Here is a 9200-nt window from a genome sequence, read left to right as displayed (position 1 = left end):
ATGGTGGGGAGACCAGCAGGGATCCCACATTCCCATGCCAGCGGGGAGAGAGAGATGCTGTCCAACTTGCCCCAGTCCAGGACCCTCCTGGTCCCCCAGCCAGAGTGCAGCAGACTGAGGAGGGCAGTGCAAGATGGAACCAGAGGCCAGGTTCTGCACTGAGAGCTAATGCTGGGAGAAAGGGGCTCCTTGGCTACCAACTTTTTAAAAAATTTTTTTATTAATTTGGCTGAGCCAGGTCTTTTATATATATATATATAATTGTATTTATGTATATACGTATGTATTTTGGCTGTGCTGGGTCTTTGTTGCTGCATGGGCTTTTTCTAGTTGCGGAGAGTGGGGGCTGCTCTTCGTTGCAGTGCACAGACTTCTCATAATGGTGGCTTCTCTTGTCGTAGAACATGGATTCTAGGGCACATGGGCTCAGTAGTTGTGCTTCCTGGGCTCTAGAGCACAGGCTCAACAGTTAGGGTGCTCGGGCTTAGCTGCTCCGAGGCATGTGGGATCTTCCTGGATCAGGGATCAGACCCATGTCCCCTGCAAGGCCAGGCAGATTCTTTTACCACTGAGCCACCAGGGATGCCCTGCATCAGGGCTTAGTTGTGGCATGTGGGATTTACTTCCTTGACCAGGGATGGAACTGGGCCTCCTGTGTTGAGAGTTCGGAGTCTTAGCCATTGGACCACCAGAGAAGTCCTGAGCCAGCCTTTGACCCAGATTCCCAGCCCCTTACCCTGCCTGGGCCGCCACTAGACTTCACATGATCCCAACTGGATCTTATCTCTGGAAAAGGTCACCTGGCTTGTCCAGCTCGCTAACCTGGGGACCCATGTGGCCAGACTCCTGATACCCAGTGCCTGCTCTGTGATGGACACGGGGCTGCCCACAGTGGGCATTTCCCTGGCACAGGACTCTCTCCTGCCTGCTTACCAGCATCCTGCTGAATAGTCTTCCTGTGTCACAAGCTAAACCTGAAGTTTCCCTCCCCTCTTGATCCTCGATGCTTAGATGCTTAGATTGACAAGATTAGTATCTCCTCAGGCCTGTAGAGCCCACACCAGGATTCAGAGCTGGGTAGCCAGGGGACCCTTCAGGCATCAGTTTGTGTGAATTTACTAACAGACAGGCCTTCACTGGAGCCCTGGAAAGGGAAGGGACACTTCTGGTGCAGTAGCCTGGGACAGAGGGAGAGGTGAGAGGGATGGCATGAAATCACCAGAGGGCACCGTGGAGCATCACTGTCAGCCTCCGGTCCACCCTTCTCTACAGAAGTCATGGACCTGAAAGCCAGATGCCTCAGACTTGCTGACAATAGGGATCTGGGTGGTGATTTCCACCTAACGTGGCTGTGCGTGCGTGCTAAGTCTCTTCTGTCGTGTCTGACTCTCTGTCCATGGGATTCTCCAGGCAAGAATGCTGGACTGGGTTGCTGTGCTCTCCTCCAGGGGATCTTCCCCACCCAGGGATTGAACCTGTGTCTCTTACATCTACCTGCACTGGCAGGCGGGTTATTTACCACTACAGCCAACTGGGAATCCCAACGTGGATGCACTGGGTAGTATTTGGAAGCAGCAGTAAGTGCCCTTTGGGGCTGCTTTTGCTCACGGAAAACATGGAGGAGATGTGCCATTTTTCTGCTGCAGCCTCCCAGGGGCCATTCTGTAACTTGGCAGCAGCAGTAGCATCATGCTGATCCCTGGATGGCAAGCCATGAGGTATGATCTGGAACGCTGAATGTCAGTGGGACCCCTGGCGGGTTCCAGGCGGTCACCTCCCCTTCTGGGAGATGCTGCCGTTCTCCCGGCTTGGCCAGGCCACGGCATTCCGGTAGGAGCCTCTTCTATCTCTGCCTGGGCGCTGTCTTCCCTCTTCTGTTGCCTTTCCTCCCTCTTTAAATCCTCTCCCCATGAGAGCTGCTCAGTTTTCAAACTGTCACTGATTCTGCAGATTCAAAAGCAGCCTCTGGGCTTGCGGGAGGATGGACAGAGAATCCAGAGGTTGACATTGTAGCTCACCACCTGTGCCCTGGGGAACATCCCCTTTCTTCTGGGGGCTTCAGTTTTCTAACCTGTAAAAAGATCAGGTTGAAATGAAAGTTTCCTCCCAGCTTGAACCTACGATGATTCAGTCCACAAGCATGTGGTCTGCTGTCTGACAGGTACTGGGCTGGGTGCTGGTTTTTGTAAAGCTCGCCTTCTAGGAGACAGGCAGATGAATAACCATGGAATTAGACCAGAGAGGACTACGTGCTGCGCCGTGGTTGAAAAGATTGAGCTCTATCAGCCTTGTGAAGAAAGCAGCAGTGACCTGACTCTCTGGCCCCCACTGCCACCCCCTCAGCCCATCCCCCACTACCCAGCTACAGGCACCGTGAATTCTTTTAGATCATTCCTTTGAGTTTTAGCATCGCACATTTTTGTGGAAGAGACTTTCACCATTATTTTTGGACTTATCAGTATAAGGTGCCAATTAAGTTCTCACTTAATTTTTTTTTAAGATTTTTTTTCAATGTGGATCTTTAAGTTTTTATTGAATTTGTTACAATCTTGCTTCTGTTTTATGTTTTAGCTTTTTGGCTGGGAGGCATGAGAGATCTTAGCTCCCAGACCAAGGATCGAACCTGCACCCCCTGCATTGGAAGGTGAAGTCTTAACCACTGGACTGCACAGAAGTCCCTCAGTTCTCACTTTATAAGATGTAGATTAAATTTTCTTTTATCCACCCTTCCCATTAGAACCTAGATCCCCAGCCTGTCTCCCCATTCTCTCAATATGGTTATATCATCCTCTTGGTTAGACAGAAACTCAATGTCTTCACTTTTTTTAATTAAATTTAATTTTTTTTGGCCACACCTCACAACCTGTGGGATCTTAACTCCCTAATCGGGGGAATTGAACCTGGGCCCCCTGCAGCAGAAGCACAGAGTCTTAACCACTGGGCTACCAGGGAAGTCCCATCAATGTCTTCATTTTTATGACTAATTGTTATTTATAGCTAAACCACGTAGTAGATTATTAATATTATTTCAACACTTGTTCTCTATGGAGTGAGCTGCCCTTTTTAAAATCTGCTTTGTTTTCCTTATCCACGTTAGTGATTTGGTCCCCAAATCTTTTCCGGTAGTGTAGATCTCATCTCAATAAGTCCAAGATTTAGGCATTCTGTGCATTTCATCTTCTTCAAGAAATTGCTCCCAGAGCCCTTTCACTTCTGCAGGAGGACCTACTGGCTCTCTATTTCAGGCACTGATCCTAATCTCTCTCTCCTGTTGATTTTCTGATGTCTTTGTCTTGTGTTTGCAGGAGGGAACACACCCTCCACCCTCCCACTGTAGAAATGGTCAATGGAAGTTGTAATTTGGGGAGAATTTGCATGTCTCAGCATGTTTTTGTTTTACACTTAATAGTTTAGCAGGGTATGGAATTTTAGGTTGGAAAAAAATCTTCCCTTAGAACTTTGAAGGCAATGCTTCCTCATATTCTATGACAGTTCTCTTAAACAACCAACGCTGTTTTGAGTTCTGATCCTTTCATGTGATTCAGTTTTCTTTTTAGAAGTTTGTGGCATCTTCTTTTTTGTCACCAGTGTTCTGAAATTCTATGATGTTGTGCTTTGGTGAGGGCACATTTTCATATACTCTTTGGCCTATTCAGTTTGGAAACTCATGTCCATCAATTCTGGGAAATGCTCTTGAAGTAATTTTTTTTTTATAGGAAAGTAGGATTTATTGGTGGGTGTAAGTAAGCAGGGGACAGTGCCACGGCTCTCATGAGCACAAGGGCCACCATTTGTTCTGAGGGCCACGACTGGGGATATATTTGACCCCACACCCATCTGGGATGAACTGCTTTTCTGCCACCGTGTTTTCAAATTCATCTGCATTCAACTTAGTAAATCCCTGCTTCTTGGAGATATAGATCTTCAGGTGTCCAGGAAACTTTCACTTGGCTCTGCAGAGGACCTCAGTCACATGCTTCCTGCTCTACAGCTTGGTGAAGATGGACATCGTGTCTTGTCCAGTGTGGATCCTGGCCACTGTGCCCTGGGGCTCTACAAAGGCATCTTGCACACCTGTCTGGAGTCTATCACTCTAACACAGGACAACACCTTGTTGATGTAGGTGACATAGAAGGGGTGGAGCTACATTCAGATGTGAAAACCATCTTTGCCACAGCTTTTCACCATGTACTTGTTGGCACAAATACAGGCAACCTACAGGGCTTTAGAGGAGAACTGCTGATATTCATCCGACACCATGTGGCCACAGAGTAGGAACTCATCCACTTTTGCCTTCTTCTGCTCCAGGTCAGTGATGATAATCTTACCACCAGGGACATCTCGGCAGAAGCAGAAGGGAGATTTTGGATATGGCTTGTTCTTACAATACTGGTAACACCAGGCAGGGCGAATTGTCTGTGGCCTGCTGAAGGGAAAGAGCTCTTGAAATAATTTTTAAGGGATTTTTCTCTTCTCTGTTTTTTTTCTTTGATTTTGTTTCTTTGTTTGCTAGAGTTTGGGAGGATATCTTTAACTTTCAGTCTTTCTGTTTAATTTTCATTCCTGTTATATTTGAAATCTCTGAGACCTTATTTTGTTCCCTGAATGTTCATTTTTATAGCATCTTATTCTGATCTCATGGTTGCAATATCATGTTTCTCTGAGAATAAATAATTTTTTAAAAACTTTCCTTCTGTCTGCACAACAGTATCCTCCAAATTGTTTTCATCTGTCTGTTTTGATCTCTGTTTTTCATATTAGATGCGTTCCTCATGTGTCTGTGAATCTTTGGGTTCCTGCTGAAGAATGGAACTCTAAAAGCTTTGCGACTACGGGCGGGCCTTTGCTGCCTCTACCCTTTAGAAAGCCTTGAGGACTTCCTTGGTGGTACAGTGATTCAGCATTGCCTGCCAATGCAAGGGACATGGGTTCAACCCTGGTCTGAGAAGATCCCACATGCTGTGGGGCAACAAAGTCCGTGGGCCACAGCTACTAAGGCCCATGCGCCTAGAGCCTGTGCTCCACGACGAGAGAAGCCACTGCGATGGGAAGCCCATGCACTGCGACGAAGAGTAGCCCCTGCTTGCTGCAACTAGAGGAAAGTCCTCAAGTAGCAACGAAGACCCAGGGCAACCAGAACTAAACAGATCAATCAATACATTTTAAAAAATACTAAAAAAAAAGTCTCTCTTGATGTCAGAGTCTCTCACCCAGTCCCCCTGTAGTGACCCTGCCTCGCTTACATCTGTGTTCCCCAGCCCAAAGACTCTCCATCTTACTCACTCTAGAGTATACATCTCCCATCACCTGCGATGGTACAGGTAGGGAAAGGAACTGACCTGCACAGAGTAAGGGAGGGGATTTGGAGAACTAACTGCTCCTTAAATTGACTTTTAATTTTTTTTTTTAACAGGCTTTTTTATTTTTTAAAGATTTTTTTGATGGGGACCATTTTTAAAGTCTTCATTGAATTTGTTACACTATTGCTTCTGTTTTATGGTTTTTGGCCTTTGGGCCAGGAAGCATGTGGGATCTTAGTTCCCTGACCAAGGACTGAACCCACAGTCCCTGCACTGGAAGGAGAAGTCTTAAACCACTGGACCGCCAGGGAAGTCCATAGGCTTAATTTCTTCTCAGAGAAGTTTTCAGTTCAGTTCAGTTGTTCAGTCGTGTCCAACTCTTTGCAACCCCAGCACGCCAGGCCTCCCTGTCCATCACCAACTCCCGGAGTCTACCCAAACTTGTGTCCATCGAGTCGGTGATGCCATCCAGCCATCTCATCCTCTGTCGTCCCCTTCTCCTCCTGCCCCCAATCCCTCCCAGCATCAGAATCTTTTCCAATGAGTCAACTCTTCGCATGAGGTGGCCAAAGTACTGGAGTTTCAGCTTTAGCATCAATCCTTCCAATGAACACCCAGGACTGATCTCCCTTAGAATGCACTGTTTGGATCTACTTACAGTCCAAGGGACTCTCAAGAGTCTTCTCCAGCACCACAGTTCAAAAGCATCAATTCTTCGGCACTCAGCTTTCTTCACAGTCCAACTCTCACATCCATACATGACCACTGGAAAAACCATAGCCTTGACTAGACGGACCTTTGTTGGCAAAGTAATGTCTCTGCTTTTGAATATGCTATGTAGGTTGCTCATAACTTTCCTTTCAGAGAAGTTTTAGGTTCACCGAAAAGTTGAGTGGAAAGTCCAGCGAGTTCCCGTACGCCTCCTGCTCTCCTGCCCACACGTGCACAGCCCCCCTTACCATCACCATTCTCTCCCCAGGGGACATCTGTTGCAGTGGATGAACCTACACGGACACACCATTGTCCCCAAAGTCCATGTTTACGTGAGTGTTCACCCTTGGTGTTGAACATTCTAGGGGTTTGGACAAATGTGTAAAGGAACATACTCACCGTATAGTTTCACATTATTTTCACTGCCCTAAAAAGCCTGTGCTCAATCTATTCATTCCTCCCTCCTCCCAACCCCTGACAACCATTTCCGTTTTACCTTTTAAAATTCACCCTTATCCCTGCTTCTGAAAGTAACCCATGCCAATCTAGCCCGGAGCCCCGGGCCCTGAGTCGGGGAGTGGGGCTGCTTCTCAGCTGCCCTCATCTCTGGCAGGACTCAGCCTTCTCTGTCCATCCTCTCTCCAGCTTCCAAAACTTGTTGCTATTGTCTCCTCCCTTGTTCTACTGGTTTCTATGAACCTACACCTTAAGAACAAGTCCCTCTGTGTAGTTAAGCAGGGCTTCAGGAGGAAAATGCATGAGCTCAATTTGCCACCTCTAAGTAGAGGTGCTCCAGTTGAAATCTCTGTGGTCACCTCAAGTTCAACTTGATCCAGACCACTCCCCCATCCTCTTCTGCAAAATAAGGTTCTGATTTTCTGTGGGTCCTGATTTCTGCCAGTGGCTCCTGCTACTCGGTTACCTACGGTTTGACACCACAGGGTCCTCTCTGCACCTTTGTGTTCTTTGCCTCCTGTTTGTGGGCACTCTCCCCTTCTCTTTTCCTCTGGGGTCCCTCCCATTTCCCCTCCTCTGTTAGCAGCAAGATCCAGCCTCTCATATCCAGGTCTGAACAAACAGCCTGTTAGTGATCTTCGAGTATTTTCCCTTCCCATCTAACTTACGAAATGTCTCAAACAAATATACTTGCCATAGTCATGTCATTCATGGCCCCAAAATATTTTGTCTGGAGCAAAAAGTCCCAGTTTCTGAGTAGGCAGGTGAGTTTCCACAATATGACTACTATATCTGCCTCTCCCAGCCTGCTTCTCCTGCTAAGACCACTGGGCCTGATCACAGCCACTCTGAACACACTGGTCCCTTCCGGACCCTAATCCCTCTGCCTGCACTCCCAAAACTCATTGTAAATGCTGCCTCTGACACCAAGCTCCCCGAGTTACCCCAGAAATTGCCCACACCCTCTTCTAGGTTTCCAACCTTGAATCAAAAGTCATGTTGCCATGTTTGGCTAACATATCTGTCCTTCTTTGGGGTTGTTTGAGGGGAGGGACTGGGTCTTATCCATCCTGTACATTCGGGGCTTAGCTCGGTATCGCGTATGCATTAAGTTCTCAATAAATGTTGAATGTGTGAGTGATTGACTTTATAGTTATATTTCATTATTTGTCTGTGTCTATTCTCTTCTATGCTGCTGCCTCCATTGTCACCATATTAATAATACTTTGATAGGAAGATCGTTTAAATAATTAAACTCCTTGAAAGTGTCATTAGAAGGACCTTCTTTGTACCAAAGATTGCTCACAGCAAAACAGAAAAGAGCATGTTCTTTTGCATGCTGCCTTAACTTGATTTATTATTTCACTCCTTTACATATCTGTCTTTCTTCCCTAACTGTTCCGTCTGTCCCGCAAGGGCAGGGTCTGTGCTTAGCTATTCCTTCCAGCATTCCTCATGGCACTCGGCACCAGCCTGGGTAGAGAGCAGGGGCTCCGTAAAGATTTGTAGATGGACTTACATGTGCTCCAAGGTGTGGGGAGGATCAGAGGGCTGGTCTGGGGTGACTGACTTTCTGGTGTGGAAGCAAAATCAGATAGCCAAGCTGGGCTGGGGTCAGGCCTGGGGGGAGGGTGATGGCGAGGACCAGCGTGGACTGTGGGAGAAGGTGTCTGGGAACAGCCCATCACAGCCAAGTGTTCTTTGGGAAGCAGGGAGAAGAGCAGAATGAGGAAGAGGGTGGATGGAGGAGAGGAATGTGTGTGGACAGAATGGCGGCGGGGTGAGGGTGGCCAGCGCAGTGGGGCAGGGACGAAGAGGGTGGGCAGGCCTCCAGGGTCAAGACCTCAGGGCGATGTCTTGGCTCCAGGGGCTGACCAGCCCCCTGCCCTACCTCCACTTCCCTACTTCTCTTTCACCTCCACTTCGGGTGTCAGAGCCAACTTCACCTTCACCCTCACTAGGCTGGGCCTCCCCTCCCTTGGATCAGCTTCACCAGGTCCAGGCCGGGGCCTCTGCTCCCGGATGGCGTCCTGCCTCCCTCCCTGCCTCCCTCCCTCCCCTTGGCCATTTGCAAGTTCCATGAATGTGTCCAGACTCTCCCTCACAGAGCGGACCCCACACCTCTTCCTGAGCAGCTGAGCCTGAGCCTTGGGGGAGATAACAAGGACGGGGATGTGAGAGGTGCCTAGTTTGATGGACAAGGGTGGGTCCTCATGGAAGCATCACGCTGAATCTCTGCTGTCCTCTCCTACCCCCACTTAAACATGTATCAAAACCTACAACATCAGTACAGAGAAAAATACAGATAGTAAAACCTTTTCTTGACATTCCAAGGGTATCCCCTTCCCCTCCCCCGCTGGGGTCCTCACTTGCTCTCTCCCTTTGCTGCTAAACTTGGTGAGAGAGAGTTTACACCCCTGCCTCACTTTCTGCTGTGTACATGGCCTGCTTAACACAACTCCCTTCTCTCAGAGTAGATGCTATCCTCGGGTGCCAGGGGCTTCCTGTTGCCAAGTCCATGGTGGTGATGGTAGTGGTTGAGGAGGGGTGGTTCTTCCAGGCTTTGCCCTCCCTAAGCACCTCAGCCGCGCCCTGCAGAACCCCTGCCTTGGCCTCAGGCTGCCTTCTCACCTGGCTCTCTTCCCTGATTGCCTCCTCCATCTCTGCCTTTCTTCACAGTCATGTTTCTTGGCCCACAACCAGATGTGGGCCCAGATGTATCAGTATTTCAGC

At 48.4% G+C, this 9200-nt stretch overlaps 1 pseudogene; it reads right to left on the bottom strand.

Annotated features, from left to right (window-relative positions):
* Positions 1-3614: 3614 nt before the first annotated feature.
* Positions 3615-6337, bottom strand: LOC113882307 (annotated as a pseudogene).
* Positions 6338-9200: the final 2863 nt, after the last annotated feature.

This window comes from Bos indicus x Bos taurus, chromosome 23, assembly GCF_003369695.1.
Source record: "Bos indicus x Bos taurus breed Angus x Brahman F1 hybrid chromosome 23, Bos_hybrid_MaternalHap_v2.0, whole genome shotgun sequence".
NCBI classification, from domain to species: domain Eukaryota; kingdom Metazoa; phylum Chordata; class Mammalia; order Artiodactyla; family Bovidae; genus Bos; species Bos indicus x Bos taurus.
This window is presented reverse-complemented; position numbering and strand designations above follow the sequence as displayed.